This window comes from Eurosta solidaginis, chromosome 5 (genome assembly GCF_040869045.1).
Source record: "Eurosta solidaginis isolate ZX-2024a chromosome 5, ASM4086904v1, whole genome shotgun sequence".
NCBI lineage: Eukaryota > Metazoa > Arthropoda > Insecta > Diptera > Tephritidae > Eurosta > Eurosta solidaginis.
In genome coordinates, this window is record NC_090323.1 from 93,102,077 (window position 1) to 93,118,285 (window position 16,209).

At 38.4% G+C, this 16,209-nt stretch overlaps 1 protein-coding gene across 2 annotated transcripts in view; it reads right to left on the reverse strand.

The window, feature by feature from the left end:
* Positions 1 to 16,209, reverse strand: part of EMC10 (ER membrane protein complex subunit 10) — a 128,509-nt gene that overhangs the window by 5,334 nt on the left and 106,966 nt on the right. The gene's annotated exons all lie outside the window — the stretch shown is intronic.

Consider the following 16,209-nt stretch of genomic DNA (forward strand, 5'->3'; position numbering starts at 1 on the left):
GCCATTAAAGTTAAAGTGTAGCTAAAACATTTTATTTTATTAATAGAAAAAAGAGACGTCGGAAATGGAAAAGACCAGGAGGGTTCCTCCTCCTGGAATCCAAGCAGCCTTCAGAAACCAAAGTCCAAAAAACTTGTGGTGGAGAGACCAACTAAGAAAAAGCAAAATTTGGACGATGAACGAGCAACGCTAACATTGCTCAAACTTTCTACAGAGAAAAGAATAGACGAGCTGACGAAAAGCATCAGCAGGAGCTTATGGGCATAAACTGAAAAATTAGCTACTACAACTTCAAGTTCGAGAAAAAATGTAATTAAATTTAAGCGCACTTACAAATTAACCTACGAATGTAAGCTTACACTAGCAATCAAACGTGCCTGCATATTTTTTATTTTGCAGTGTGTATTGTGTTTATCTTGAAAAACGCAATACACACTACAAAATAAAAACGATGCAAGCACTTTTGATTACTGGTGGAATTTTTCAGTGTGATATTAAACTACATTTAAAGTTGAGCAGAATTTTATTATTTATTTCCATTTATTCATTTCAACTGTTTCCCTATCGCTTAAGTTAACTACCACTAAATTTTTTCCACTACATTAAAAATATTAGTGATTGTTTATTACCAATAAAAAATGTAGAGCTAAATTTAAATCAAATGCATTATGCTCACATATATGATTCATATATATATGCGTTATTCAAAACATCAAATCTACCAATCACAGATAAGATTCTGAGATAGGACGTTCTTTTCTGCTAAACGAATGTAAGAAAGTCGGACGCCGTGGCAAGGAGGAAGTGTGCTTGCTTTACCATGACAACGAACTGGGTTTAAGTTCCGGTAGATGTGGCATCACATTTTTTAATACTTGTTGAACTTTCGTAATTTTCTTACTGATTTCTGAAATTGGTTTGAACAGATTTAGTTACACAATCCTTTGTCGCTTTTTTTTTTAAATTAAATATATAAGAGAAGAAATTATAGTCCCGTCAAAGTAGAGATTTTAAATAACATAAATTCCGAATTCCAAAGCTTAGGTTCGCCATTATAAATAATGTGTCAAGAGTATAGATTTATCTTGAAAACTTCAAGGTTGAGAAAAAAGTTTAAACCCAATATGTAGATCTTTAAACTATTAATTTTATGCCTACATGGGATCACATTATTTATAATGGTGAACCCAAGGTATTCACCAAGATTTGGCTTTCCCGGAATTTTTGTTATTTGCCCACTGTTTTGATGTCAAATTTGACCTTACTATTTATGATACAACTTATCAAAAAGATTTACTGATATATTTCAATGTATATAACAAAAACAAAAAATTAATAGGGGGACTCATGATAGCATATAAACTTATAAGGTGTATAATTATATCCATTTACACACGCGGTTATATGAACGCACCTAGTAATACTCTTGATAAACTTGATTGTTTTTCAGCTGTATTATTGCCAAAAAAATTTTTTTGATTGTTATACAAATTAAAAAATGCCAAGATTAAGTCAAAAATCAAAACTAAAACGCCTTTACTTGCTGATTTTGGACATTTCTGATCAAAATGCTTGCTGTAATGTCTGCAAGGTTGCATTCCTTTGAGTTTACCGCGTTTACACAATGAAATGTGCGCGTAAATTTATACAAATTGTGTAAATGATTTTTCATAAAAAATTTGGCAGCTCGTTTACGCACTAGATAAATTTATACGTTTACGCACTTTATAAGGCATTTATACGGTTACATGAGTCCCCCTAATATGTGCATATGTGCATTTTCCATCAAAATTTTATTATCGTGTTCCTTGTATTCATTTCATCGATATTTTAGTTCACAAAGTTCTCTTAAAGTAAGCCCTTCAAAAAATCGAGTACTCAATAAATAGTGTAAGGAATACTCATTTAGGAGTATAGGAGTGTTCCAAAACCAATATGTATTCATACAAAAAATGTGCTCCAATTAACATTGCGATGCCCTAGGAGCGCTTTCCAAGGCAGTCGGTTCTATGTACCGGAGCGACTCGGGATTTTTCCCGAACAAGGACTGTCATTTCAGTGTGACCCAATTTAATTTGTTTCGTCCCTCCCACAAATTGTCATCCTCCCAGCAGCTCCTTGCAGCAGGACTGCTACATATTCTCTTACTCCGGGAAGGTATCGAACCCAATCCGGGTCCGTCTCCTGACCCCGGTCCTGAGAAATCGTTTTGCTGCATTTGCCAGAAAAGAATCTTTTTAAGACGGTCATACTCTGTTCAGTGTGTCTCGTGTAAGGGATGGTTGCATCGGACAGGTTGGTCTGGGCTTGATCCCAAAACCGGACGTGCACGTAACTTTTATAAATCTTTTGTGGCTCCTTGCTGTTCACGCCCAAGGGCGTCCCGTAGTCTACGCCTAAGCGCCCCCCACTACCTTCCAGCAGCCTCGCTGCTCAGCAAGCCACAACAAGTACCCGCTGCTGCTCGCGCCCCACGGCGCCAACAACTCAAACAGCTGATACCACTCATAACTACTACCTTCGTAGTAGAGCTGGTAGCAATGCTGAGCATCAGCCCCTGCCCCCGTCTTCTTCTCCCCACCTCTTTTCTGGCAGCAATCGTGCAGGTCAGGGAAACAGGCTCTTAGTCCCTACCTCCGTTTGCACCGTCTGCCAGCACAGAATATATAGGTTTGCGACATCCGCTCAATGCAGCTCCTGCCTTGGGTGGTGCCACTTTCCTAGATGTTCTGGTCTCCGCGACGGCAACCCCTCGACGGGTTTCATCGCGCCATGTTGCCAAGTCGCAAACCCAAATCATCCGGGTACCCCAATGCTTGCCCAGTCCCAAGGCCATAACAGCAATTGCGTCCTGGCCTTCCACAACCTAGGCGTAGTCACCCGTCACTTACCCCTAGAGTGGCGGCGTCTCCCCTCATACACTTCAGAATTCTGCAGTTAAACTGTAATGGACTAACTGGGAAGATTACGGAGATAGTCGATTTCATGAAGCGGCACAACATCCGCATTGCTGCGATTCAAGAGACTAAACTCACAGCAAGATCTGCATTGCAGACCTGCTCTGGGTATAATGTCCACAGGAAGGACCGCGAGAGCGGAAATGGAGGCGGCCTCGCGTTTATTATACACCACTCTGTGCAATATCATATATTTGATCCTGGCATCGACCGCAGGGACAATGTCTTAGAACGTCAAGGCCTATCTGTCCGGTCAGGCGATGCAAATCTAGAAATCATCAACATCTACATCCCTCCTGTCACCTGTTGCCCCAGTGGATACCGCCCTAAAATCGAGGCCTTACTCACTGGCAACAATCGCATTATCTTAGGCGATTTCAATGCCCATCACGACCTATGGCATTCAAACTTGCGGGCGGACAGTAGTGGTGAGATGTTGGCGGATCAAATAGAAGAAACGACGTTCTGCACAATAAACGGAGACGCCCCCACACGTATGGTAGGAAGCTGTCATAGCTCGCCAGATATCTCAATCGTGAGCGCAGAACTCGTAAACTGCGTCAACTGGCAGCCGATGGTAACATTGGCATCCGACCACCTGCCCATACTTATTTCGTTCGAGCGTACCGATGACTTCATCGTCACCGAAAAACGCACTTTCATAAACTTCAAAAAAGGAAAGTGGGAAGAATATAAATTTGCAACAGACAGCAGCTTTGCTGCCCTCCCTATCCCGACTGATGCCCGCAAAGGGGAGCGTGCCTTCCGTAAGTTCATTGAATCCGCCTCGGTACATTTCATTCCCGCCGGGAGAATTCCCGAAATCCGGCCCCACTTCCCGGCGGAAGCCGCGAGCTTAGCGAGGGAACGCGACCTTATAAGACAGCTTGATCCAGGCGACCCCCAAATAAGGGATATAAACCAACGCATCAGATTGCTTGTGGACGAACACAAGCGGGCGAAATGGGAAGAGCACCTAAGAGGTTGTAATCTCTCTACCGGTGTAGGTAAACTTTGGTCCACCGTAAAGTCCCTATCGAATCCGACTAAGCACATAGACAAAGTTTCCATCGCCTTTGGCGATAAGGTGCTGTCGGATGCGAAAAAATGCGCGAGCGCTTTCTGCCGACAATATATAATGCATCCTACGGTCGACAAAGATAGACGGAGAGCCAATAGACACGCACATAAACACAAGTTCAGCGCGTCACCAATCACCATCACCGCTATAGAGGTTGAGGACGCCATTGGTCGCGCTAAACCATCCAAAGCAGTGGGCCCAGACGGCATAGCCATGCCGATGCTTAAAAACCTTGGGAAAGAGGGTTTCAAATATTTAGCCCCTGTCTTCAACCTGTCTATCTCCACCTTTGCCATACCCGAGAAATGGAAAATGGCCAAGGTGATCCCGCTACTAAAGCCTGGGAAACCAGCTAACGTAGCTGAGTCATATCGTCCGATATCTCTCCTATCGCCAGTGGCAAAGACGCTTGAAGCCATTTTTCTCCCTTATTTCCAAGCACATTTGCAGCTAGCCCCTCATCAGAATGGCTTCAGAAAACTCCATAGCACTACCTCCGCGCTAAATGTCATTAGCACCCAGATAAATTGCGGTTTGAATCAATATCCCCACCATAGAACAGTACTCGTAGCGCTAGACGTATCAAAAGCCTTTGATACGGTCAGCCATGGCTCATTACTGCAAGACCTGGAAGGGTCTACCCTTCCCCCATGTCTTAAAAGGTGGACCGCAAATTATCTGGGTAGTCGGCAGGCATCGGTGCAATTTAGAAACGAAACATCAAAACCAAGGAGAATTAAACAAGGGGTGCCACAGGGTGGTGTCCTATCCCCACTTTTGTTTAATTTCTACATATCTAAGCTACCTTCACCACCGGATGGAGTCACAATCGTTTCCTACGCCGATGACTGCACAATAATGGCCATAGGCCCAGGCCCAGAGATCGATGAGCTATGCAATAAAATAAACGGCTATCTCCCTGATCTCTCCAGTTTTTTCGCCTCGCGAAACCTGGCATTGTCACCGACTAAATCTTCCGCGACCTTATTTACAACATGGACGCCCCAAATGTCGACCATATTGAACATCCACGTCGACGGCACTACGCTACCGACTGTCCTACACCCCAAAATCTTGGGTGTGACGTTTGATCAGGATCTACATTTTGGTGCGCACGCAACCGCAATTGTTCCGAGAATTCAGAGCCGTAATAAAATCCTCAAATCCCTTGCTGGCAGTACCTGGGGAAAAGATAAAGAAACGCTCATGACCACATACGAAGCAATTAGCCAGCCGATTACGTGCTACGCGTCACCCATATGGTCGCCAAGCCTAAAAACTACCCACTGGAAGAAACTACAGGCCTGCCAAAATACTGCTCTCAGAATCGCCACGGGCTGTCTTCTTATGTTCCCAGAACACCATCTGCATAATGAGGCGAGAATACTCCCCATCAGGGAGAGAAATGAGATGCTGACCAAACAGTTTCTGTTGAATACCCAGAAACCTGGGCATCCCAACAGGCATCTGATTGACGAACCAGCACCGCCTAGGGGCCTAAGGAGTCATCTCCGTAAGCATTTTGAGGAAATACGGCACCTGAGAACCCAGCCGTATGAAGCGAAAAAACACAAGCAGGTCCTTGGTGAACTCCATAGACAGGCGTCGGACCTTTGTGTCGGGAATTGCCCGGTGAATCCAGTACTTGAAGAAAAATAACCAGAATTCGCGGAAGAGGAACGCATACTCCCCAGGGAAACGCGTGTCACTCTTGCTCAACTTCGTTCTGGATACTGTTACAGGTTAAACTCTTACTTATCCAGAATCAACCCCGACATACAAAATGTATGCCCCGCTTGCAATGTGTCCCCACATGACACCAACCATCTCTTTAATTGTAATGTGGAACCAACGCCTCTAACACCCCTTTCCTTATGGTCCACCCCTGTTGAAACGGCAAGTTTCCTTGGACTCCCGTTAGAGGATACTGATGACAATTTGTGATCGGTCGCGGCTATTAGGTGGGGCGAGCATTGCTACAACAACAACAGGAGTAGGTGATCCCACTCTCGCTTTGTTTGTGAGTATTCCATAGATTACATACGTGAGAGTACTTCCAAAGTACTTTCACTGCAGTACACCATGGAGCACCCACAGAGGATCATATGCCAAAGTACTAAAGAGGAATTTTGTCGGAAAGAATTAAGTGAATTTAATTTAAAATGAAAGTAAATGAAGAGGGGCAATACAACTTTTATATTTTATACTACGAATATTCTTATGTTATGTTTGCGTGAATAAAGAAACTAATATTTCTCTATACTATAGTATGTATACATAAAAGCAGTGTGCGGTTGCATTTATCAGAGTTGCATAGTAAAATTTTATTATCAGTTATTTGTATGCAGTATTTTACTTTTGGCAACTCTGTTCGATCGTCATCGTGTCGTGATCACGGTCGTTAAAAAACGAGCAATGATCGGCTGATGGTGGTCCGTAAACACATTGCAAAGGGTCTTGTTAGAGTACTCCAACATGAAGAAAATGGAACACGTAATCCAACATTTTTTGCAGTACCCTTCATAAAACGCGAGTACTCCATAAATAGTGTAAGGAATACCCCTTTTTTTTTTTGTTTTTTGTTTTAATTGACACCGCATACGCAAGCGTCGGTTGGCAAGGTGCTTTAAAGAGCCCTTATACTGCCAGGTTATCTTTCAATTCAGTTATTTGTATAAAGTTAATTTTTTGGTTTTTTTCATGGCACCACGCCAGGCACAAAATTATTAATTATTAAAATTCAATATATGGCTTGTTGCCATGTTATTCCAGTATCCCGTTATGGGTAAAGTCCCGTTCGTATATAAAACACATTTGATTTTTATGGCGTCACGTCAGGTTTTCCATTAATTTATGTATGTATGTATATATTAGGTTAGGTTTTTTCTTGGCACCACGCCATTTTTCCAATGTCACTGATTCGGGTACAAGTCCCGTTCGTATATAAAAACCGTTTGTTTTCCGTTAGTTTATATATGTATGTAAATTATTTATTTATTTATTTATTTATTTATTTATTTACGATCTTGAAGATCTATATAATTTAATAAGGTACAAAGTATTTTTAATGTTTACATATTTGTTTCAATTCATTGAATTTCTTTGACTTCAACTATATAATAATCTATAAAATATTTACTAAATAAATTTAACTACTTTACAGGTAGCGCTTTACAGTAGCTGTATAATAACTTTCTGAATTTTTTGGTATTATTACAGTTTTTAATATCAATTGGCAGATCATTATATTCTCTAATTCCTTCGTAGTATATACTTTTTTTATCGAATTCAGATCTCACTACCGGCAAGTAAAAGTTGTTATTGTGTCTTGTTTGATAGCTATGGACCTCTCTGTTTAGTCTGACACGTTCACTTAGGTAATTCGGCAAATTTCCCAACTTTATGTTGTGTATAAACTTCAATGTGTACTAAGTGATGTTCTGTTTTACACTAAGCCAGTTTAAGCTGTCTAGTAAATCCTTAATTGGGGTATCATACCGTTTTCTTAATATGAAACGCATAACTTTGTTTTGTTTAATTTGTAGCCTGGATTTTTGCGAATCAGCTAATGCGAATAGGATTGTAGGACAGTAAATAAAATGCGGCTCGATAATGGATCTATAGACCATTATTTTGTATTGCATACTAATATGCCTGCATGAACGAAACATGAACCCTATTTTTTTGGAAATTTTCCCTTCGATGTATTTAAGATGTTCATCAAATTTTAATTTGTCATCTATAATTATTCCCAGGTATTTTATTCGGGTTACTCTTTCTATAGGGGTATTTGCTATTTTTAGCGATACATCATCTTGAGTCACTCTAGACCCCATTATCATCCATTTTGTCTTTTCTATGTTTATTTTAAGCATATTTTGGCACAACCACTTATATATTGCCTGTAGGTCCGATTGTATTTTTGAGGCTGCCTCATCAATTGTGTTACCGCTTATAGTCAAAAGTGCATCATCAGCGAATAATCTTATTTTGCAGTATTTGATACAGTTTTTGATATCATTTATGTAAATTATAAAAAGAATTGCTGCAAGCACCGATCCCTGTGGCAATCCTATTTCAATGTCCACTTCGGGGGAAATCTTATTTCTTATTACAGTTTTCTGTTTTCTTCCACTAAGGTAACTTTTGAACCAGTTAAGCGCTATGTTTCTTATGCCAATTTTATACAGTTTTCTTATAAGAATATCTCTGTCTACTGTTTCGAAAGCTCTTTTTAGGTCGAGGAAAACTGAAATTGTAAATTGTTTCTTCGTTCTACTTTCTTTCCATTCTGCAATTACCAGGTTAAGTGCAGTTTCACACGAGTGTTTTGATCTAAACCCCGACTGCTCCTTTATAATAATTTCGTTTTTATTTAAGTAATCCAGCAATTGGTTCTTAACTACAGTTTCTATTATTTTCTCATCGCTAGGTAAGGTATTTATGGGTCGTATCTCCTCTGGTTTAATTGTTCCCTTTACTTTTTCCACAGGTACAATTACTGAGGTCTTCCAGCAGTCTGGAAATACACCAAATTGGAAACTTTATTGAGGTTAGGTTTTTAATTGGCACCACGCCATTTTTTCAATGTCACTGATTCCTATTAGGAGCGCATAAAACCGCCCTAACTCCAGGTCAGGGAGGCGCTGCATCTCCTAACTCCGCCAAAACGCCCGAGGGAAGCACAGAAGCCAACCTTGTGGCCTATTTAATTTTTCACTCAACGCAAAAAGCCCGAAAATTGACGTTGAGTAGAGGATGATCCGAACGACCGCTCGCGCGAAAAGACAAGACTGGAAAGCTGGAATACTCCTTTAGGTGTATGGGAGTGTTCCAAAACTAATCTGTATTCATACAAAAAATGTGCTCCAATTAACATTGCGACGTCCTAGGAGAGGAGTAGGTGATCCCACTCCCGCTTTGATGGTGAGTATTCCATAGAGTACATACGTGAGAGTACTTTCCAAAGTACTTTCACTGTAGTACTCCATGGAGCTACCACAGAGGATCATATGCCAAAGTACTAAAGAGGAATTGTGTCGGAAAGAATTATCGGAGAGAATTTAATTTAAAATGAAGGTAAATGAAGAGAGGCAATACAACTTTTATATTTTATACTACGAATATTCTTATGTTATTTAGCATTTGCGTGAATAAAGAAACTAATATTTCTCTATACTGTAGTATGTATACATAAAACCAGTGAGCGGTTGCATGTTATCAGAGTTGTCATAGTAAAATTTTATTGTTATTTGTATGCAATATTTTACTTTTGGCAACTCTGTTCCATCGTCATCGTGTCGTGATCACGGTCGTTAAAAAACGAGCAATGATCGGCTGATGGTGGTCCGCAAACGCATTGCAAAGGAGTATTGTTAGAGTACTCCAACATAAAGAAAATGGAACACGTAATCCAATAATTTTTGCAGGGTATTCATACAACCAGTGCGCGGTTGCATTTTATCAGAGTTCGCATAGTAAAATTTTGTTATCAGTTATTTGCATGCAATATTTTACTTTTCGCAACTCTGTTCGAACATCATCGTGTCGTGATCACGGACGTTAAAGAACGAGCAATGATCGGCTGATGGTGGTCCGCAAACGCATAACAAAGCAGTATTGTTAGAGTACTCCAACATGAAGAAAATGGAACACGTAATCCAACAATTTTTGCAGGGAGTAAAGCCCCCATTACTGATACTTAGCATAGACTTGACTTGACTTGGTGTAAACTTGGCAACTTAGCCATGATTATACTCCACTTGGCGCATACAATCTGCCATCATAATCAGCGTTGAAATTTATTTTTAAATAAATGTTAATTTGTATGTCAAAATGAAATGGAAACAAACAAATGGCATCTCAAAATGTAACCGTCACTTAGAACTTACATAGAAAATCAAAATTCAACAGACTTCTAAGTCAAGTTAAGTTTTGAGTAATCAGTAACATGCAATGTTCATTTAACAGAACTGTAAGTAACAGTTCGCAAGCCAAGTCAAGCTATGCTAAGTATCAGTAATGGAGCCTTAAGTATGTATATGTTTTTGGAAAAAGTATCGAAATACTGTGGCTTTGTCCGAACAATTTATCTTTGAAGCTCTCGATATGATATTTTTGAAAAGCGATTTTGATATATACTTATTTTCATATATACTAGTTTGATTGGGATGTCCAATGACACTAGATAGTAGGCTTCATAAATTTATAACTGAAATGAAGTATGTTTAATTTTTTGGTTCAATCTGCTCTGGAAGTAACCCCTCGACAACATGTCAAATAGGACATATTCTTCAGAAAAGCACCATCCCTTTGTTTGTTGTATATAATTTCTTCGTGTGGTATTATAATCTAAAATAAGACAATATGAATATGGATAATTTTAATGATAATATGTAACAAGTATAATGTTCTCATTTAGTTTGCTAAATAATTTTTTATTAATTTAGTCCTTGCTAATGAGTTCAAACTCGTCGTTGCAGAGTTACTTAGGATTTCCTCTGTGATTTCTGGTACCAATAAATCATTTTCCGAGGGATATGGGTCTTTACAAATTATAGCAATATTGTGCAGGACGGCGCGCGCAACAATGACAGCCATTATTGTGTTTATTGATACTCTAAGTCCTAGTGAGAGTACAAGGAAACGCCGTTTCCAAACTCCAAAGCAACGCTCGATTGTATTTCGTGTACGAACTTGTGATTCGTTATACAATCTTTCTGCTGGACTTGCTGAATTTAATAATGGAGTCATTATATAATTGGTTTGCTTGTAACCGTTATCGCCGAAAATGAAATTACTTTTTAAAAGCCCTTCTTCCATGTTGAATTTCAAACGGCTCCTGGTGCGGATCCAGGCCATCATGCAACCAAGTCCTGGAACATTAATTTCGCATTTCACATTGCCTGAAAATTGAGCGAAATTAGCCTTTCCGATTTCGGAAAATTTCTGCGCTATTACCGCCAGGTAATTGAATGCAATTAATGGCGTCGTTTGACACCTCTCTCGATATTTTTGGTAGCGTATTAGCAGTCGACCCCTCAACTAGACTATTACCAAAAATAGCTGGCAAAGCCTCAATTTAAAAGCCAAATTAAACTTCCTTAAGCTGGAGTCATTGGTGCCGTTTGTCGTATCGCTGTAGTCGTATCCCTAACGTAATCAGCTGTTTATCGTTACGACGGTAAACCAAAACCCAATTGGTTGGCTATGATACGGTTACGACCTTAGCGGCACCAATAATCGATTACATTGATTCTCATAAGGCTGGTCGAATCAGCTGTTAAAAGGTTACCGATAAAGCACCAATGTCTCCAGCTTTAACCCTAACGCCATAGTCGTAACCATGCCCATATCCATAATCATCTCAATGTGATCGATTAATGGTGCCTTAACCTAACTATCGTGAAAATTTCATAAAAAGAAGAAAACGCAAAAAATTACAAACATATTCCACAAAAAATTAATCTCTTAGTCATAACGTATCCAAAACAATGAAGAAAAACTAAAAAAAGTTATTAAATTCACCAACTCAAATATATTTAGGTTATGGATATGGCGAGAAACCAAAAGGTAGGTTCGATCAACTGATTTATCTGGTTATGGCTTTATGGTTATAGGTCACCATTAATTCGCCCTTAAACCTAAGAACAAATTTTACCGGGAAGATGAAGTGGCCGGTAAATTTATCCGCCCGGTAATTTAAAAAGAACTTTAGGAAACGAAAATGCACTTATAGGCAGGATAAAGTGAGCGCTAAAATTCAAGGCTAGAGCAGAAACAGCCCTTAAACGTTCCATTTTAATATCCAAGTATCCAAATTGCACATTCGCTTATTAAAAATAAATTGAGGCGATCGCTATAGCTATAAAAAACAGCCGCGATTCAAAAATCGTCATCACTATTTTCACTGATTGTTCAAAATCGCTGTATCGGCCATCACCAAGCAGTGGTTTCATTCACAAATCACACATAGAAGATTGCGCATTTCGTATGTAAGCACGTTGTAAAGGTCTACAAGTAGGATATTTAGCAGCACGCACATACACAGCCACGGTCACCTGATAAAATACTTGTTCTTGTTCGTTTTTCTTGTGTATGCTATTTGGCACTGTTGTACTTCTTGTCCAAAAAAAGTGTAGTAGCTGCTAACGAAAACTGCGTAGATATTTAATTGTAAAATTACTAAGAAATACCCTTATTTACTTTCAAACGGGTACTTAATTACACATCTCTCTTTAAAATCATATGTTTTGGACAATTTTAATTAACAAATTGTGATACTTTATTACCCGGGACGTTTGCTAAAACACGACCAAAACCGTCAAGAATGGCATTAGTAGACGCGTTTTGGCCACGGTTTCCATCATCCGAACATGTTTTCGCCTTTAGATTATTGATGCTAGGGCAAAACGCGTCTTTTCATACCCCGTTCCACATTTTTGGACGGGTTATTGCAGTCGGTCTCGGTTTCAAACTGTTTTTCGCGGAGAACTTTTGAACGGGATCAGCTGTTTTTATGGGCAATTCATACGTCATTTTCCTTTAGCTCTTGTTTTTTTTCTCTTTCTTTCGTTCGCTCAAGCAGTCAAGTGTGATGTAGTTGCGCAGAACGAAGCAATTTTGAACATGTCAATGCGCAATCTTCTTTTTGATTTGTGGTTAGTGAAGCATGCAATATATCTATACATAGTGTACCTATACAAGTGTGTCAACTAAGCGATAAACGTCAAAACTACAAACAGCCTCGCTCACCTGATGCAAATCTCAGGTCTAGAGTTGCATTTTTGGTACGTAAGAGTACCTCAAGCTGAGTTGCATTTGATAGTTTAATAAAACTCTGTAGTATTTACAGATGAAATAGTTGCATATATTTCCGCGGAAATAAGAATACTAGAAGATTTGTAGCCTGCAATAATGCGGAAACATACGGAAAGCAAAATTTATTTAAATTAGAGTCAAAATATAAAGCGCCACACGTGTAACATGGAAACTTTTCACTTCTAAGGCTGTTTACACAAATGCATAGGGCCAAAATTATATAAACGATTTGCCCGTTTCAATGCAAATATAACGTACGGCGTTTCAATCTTTTTCGTATGGAGTTGTCAAAGCATTTATGTAAATTTTTCGATACTTTGCCCGACAGATGAATTAATGAATGCAACACAACCAAAGCGTCTGTGTAAATCCGCCTTAATTTTTGTAGCTGTGAAAGTCTCCTGCAAATAAAATGGTGCTGTAAGTGCAAACAAATCAAACTCGTATATGACACTACTTTATTTTCTATGTATTTTTTCTTATATTTTTAGTCGAGGGAGCCAATAAGGTTTCAGTACAGGTGTAAGTGTGTGAACTGTATTTAAAAAAACTAATGAAATACAAGAAAAATACAACGTAGTTCATTAAAAACAAACAATCCAGTTTGTATTTCGATAGGGTTTTTTGACATTAGACCGTTTTTTCTTTATTTTTTCTGACAAATGAAAATTTTGTTTTTAGTTTAAAAATGTTGTGCATAAAAACACAACTAAATTCAAAGTGTTAATTGTGTGTGCAATTGAGTTTTCAATAAGTGTACATTTTTCAGTTTTTCATAGTTAAGGAATTGACCTCCAGATTCTTGTGTTACACAAATATAGTGAACTTGGGCACAGAAATTCAAATTAAAAAGTTTTTCACAATAATTTGAAAAACTCTACGTTTTCTCTGCTTTTTACAGGTATTACGAAAATATAATAAACTTGCGTACAGAAGTCCTAGAAAATATTTTACCGATATACTTTGTTGTTGAGTTTAAAAAGAGTTTCACTATAATTTGAAAAACTCTACGTTACCTCATGTATTAAATACAATTTTTAAAGAAAATCAATAACTCTGAACTGAACAATTTTCGCTATGATATAAAATTAAAATGTTGTGGAACAGGAGCTACACTTTTGTGACTACGTAAACCCTGTTTCAATCTTTAACGTCTCTGCACAGAACCCTAATGGACGGTTTTCAACCGAAACAACAATGGCAACTCAGATTTTCCCGTTATGCTCACTTAAGCGACAGCCTGTCAGAAAGAAGTCAACACACTTGTACTTGTACACTAGGGGTACTCATGTAACCGTATAAATCCTTATAAAGTGTGTAAACGTATAAATTTATCTAGTGCGTAAACGAACTATCAAATTTTGTATGAAAAATCATTTACACAATTTGTATAAATTTACGCGCACATTTCATTGTGTAAACGCGGTAAACTCAAAGGAATGCAACCTTGCAGACATTACAGCAGGCATTTTCATCAGAAATCTCCAGCATCAGCAAGTCATTTACAAGAATATTTTTTTATTTATTTATTTATTTATTTATTTATTTATTTATTTATTTAAAGTCGACGCAAACACAAAGCGGTCGACTAATTATTGTAATAGACAGATATATATGTAAAATACAGAGCCATTCTTAAAATTAAAAAATTCAAAAAAGGTACATAGAAAATTTTTATGTTATAAACATTTGACATCGCATTGTATAAGAAAAAATAAAATTAAAATATCAGGCTAAACATAAGAGTATAGCAGTATGTAAAGCAGCAAACGAACATTCAAAGCCAATGCAGTTATACAAATCATTGTACCGCGAGCACCAATGGCGCAGGGGACTGTTTCTAGCAAAATTTTGCCGGCATAGAGGTAAATGAAAAGGCACAAAATGCCTGGACGCCCTAGCAGGAACCGCAAAATTTAGTTGACTGATTAGGTCAGGGGAGTCAATCACACCAATGATGAGCTTGTGAATGAACATAACGCCAAGTAATACTCTACGATTCTCTAGAGATGGCAAATTAATTAGAAGAAGTCTATTCCTGTATGGTGGAAGATGAGTACTTGATTCCCAGTTGAGACCTCGTAATGCAAAAATTAAAAACCGTCTCTGGACCGACTCAATCCGATCAACATGGATTTGATAGATCGGAGACCAGACACATGAACAGTACTCGAGAATAGGACGTACCAGCGAGGTATAAAGGATCTTTGTGAAATAAGGGTCATCAAAATCTTTAGCCCAACGTTTGATAAAACCTAATACACCAGTTGCTTTGTTTATAGCGGTTGAAATATGTGTGGTAAAACTTAATTTCGGATCAAAAATAACTCCTAGATCAGTAACAATAGATATCCGCTCCAAGGGGTCGCCGTTAAGTGTATAAGATGATAGGACCGGCTTCACACGGTGAAAAGTCATTTGCTTACATTTAGAGTAATTCAAAAAAAGTAAATTTGCAGTACACCAGCTTTGAAATGAGTCCAGATCGGCCTGAAGCTGATTAAAACAGAACAAGTTCGAAGGCAGATATGCGTAACAAAGTTTTACATCATCTGCATACATAAAAACTCTAGAATGTAATATAACCTTTGGTAAGTCGTTAATGAACAGGTTAAAGAGTAATGGACCCAAATGGCTACCCTGGGGCACGCCAGAAGTTACATCAAACGACTTTGAAAGATTGTTGTTAAAGAAAACTCGCTGAGTCCTATTTTCAAGATAACTTGAAATCCAACTTAATAAAGGCGCTGGAAAACCCAGAAGATCAAGTTTGGTAACTAAGAGCTCGTGATTAACAGAGTCAAATGCTTTACTAAAGTCGGTGTAAATTACATCTGTTTGTTTGCAAACTAAAAAACCATTCATAACAAAAGACGTAAATTCAAGCAAGTTGGTAGTAGTTGATCTCCGATGAACAAAACCATGTTGACAAGGTGATATTAAAGAGCTACACAAGTATTGAAGCTGGTATGTAATTATCTGCTCAAAAGTTTTAGGGATAGCTGAGAGCTTAGCTATGCCTCTGTAGTTCTCAATATTAGACCTACTACCTTTTTTATGCAAAGGTATAATAAACGATTGTTTCCAAATAGATGGGAATGATGCGGATTCCAGAGACAGTTTAAATAATTTAAAGATAGGCTCTGATAAGCTGACAGCACAGTACTTAAGTACACAACTAGGAACACCATCCGGACCCGGCGAAGATATCGGTTTCAATGCAAGAAGTTTATTAAGAACAGTATCTTTATCAATAAATGGGTTTAAAATATTATTAGAACTTTCCAAGCAATATGGGTAAAGATTAGACTGGACACATTGGGATGAATAGGTTGGGATGAATAGGTTCTT